This window comes from Phalaenopsis equestris, unplaced genomic scaffold, assembly GCF_001263595.1.
Source record: "Phalaenopsis equestris unplaced genomic scaffold, ASM126359v1 Scaffold000002, whole genome shotgun sequence".
Taxonomy (NCBI): domain Eukaryota; kingdom Viridiplantae; phylum Streptophyta; class Magnoliopsida; order Asparagales; family Orchidaceae; genus Phalaenopsis; species Phalaenopsis equestris.
Genome location: NW_018164444.1, coordinates 42,094,709 through 42,095,928, shown reverse-complemented (window position 1 = coordinate 42,095,928; position 1,220 = coordinate 42,094,709).

Here is a 1,220-nt window from a genome sequence, read left to right as displayed (position 1 = left end):
ACCTATGTAGACAGTCACAGCAAGAATCCCACCCAACAGAGATGAACTCATAAGAATTCAGTGGATATGAACTCGTAGAAATGACGGGGACTTCTAATGTAGAAGAAATGAACCTTATTTGAATAAGCCAACAGTAGTATATGCCAACAGTAGTACCATCAAAACATCAATTGCATTAAGAGTTATTTCCATAACTGTTCTCACATTTTTGTAATTGTACAAAATAAATCTCTATAAATATGAAGAAAAAAATACAACTAAAATAATTTTTTACTGACTCTCTGAACAGGAAGTCTTGACTTACTCCCTTTTTCTCTTTCTTTTTTTATTTAGGGTCAAACACACACTAAGCTAGAAAAACACGAATACTTGCTTATCTTATCAGTAATAATTGTTGGAATGACACATGATCTGATAATGCTTTGATAAGAAACTTGGGGATATAATAATGCAAATTCCAATTTATACAAATGTCGGACAGGATGAAATTGAACTCATCTGTATGTGCACGGGTAGAACTATTACATCTTGCCATCTTGGGCATGGCACATGAAGAAGCTTTTCTTGAACAAACTGAGTTCAAATGGCTTAAAAGGTTACAATTACACCCTCAGGATAATTTCTTTTGATGGAGGTAGATGATGCTGCCATTCCTACACGAAAATGGTTACCAAGAAAGGGTTTGATAGACATTGTTAATTGTCCCTGGGACTGCGAAAAGGAATAGAATAGAACCCATATTACATTTGAATGTAAATTTCTAAAATATGTTACCCATATTACCTAACCCGAGTTAATATATCTGAGGAGGGCATTCTAATTTGCTCATATAAAAAAAAATTAGCTACCAAACCAATAAACTGTATTTGTTTGCTTTCATATGCAACATCATAAAACCCCTGCACCGTAAAGTTCATACTAATTTGCTTTAGTAAACCCAATGAACACTATAATTTCTAAATTAAGTTTCTGCTACTCATTTCCACAAGCAGGCTGCAGCTAGCCAACTACAACTCTACAAGTATACAACCAGGTAGAAAGTCCAGCCCAACCAAATCCAGGGAGGGAGAGGGGGAAAGAACCCTCTCACAATGTTTTGGGAGTTGCTGCACCTCTCCCAAGCCACAAAATCAAATACAGTTCTGCTATTCATTTCCACATGCATGATAGAACAATAGAACTCTAAACATTTTACATTGCATCTTAAACTCCATTACAAA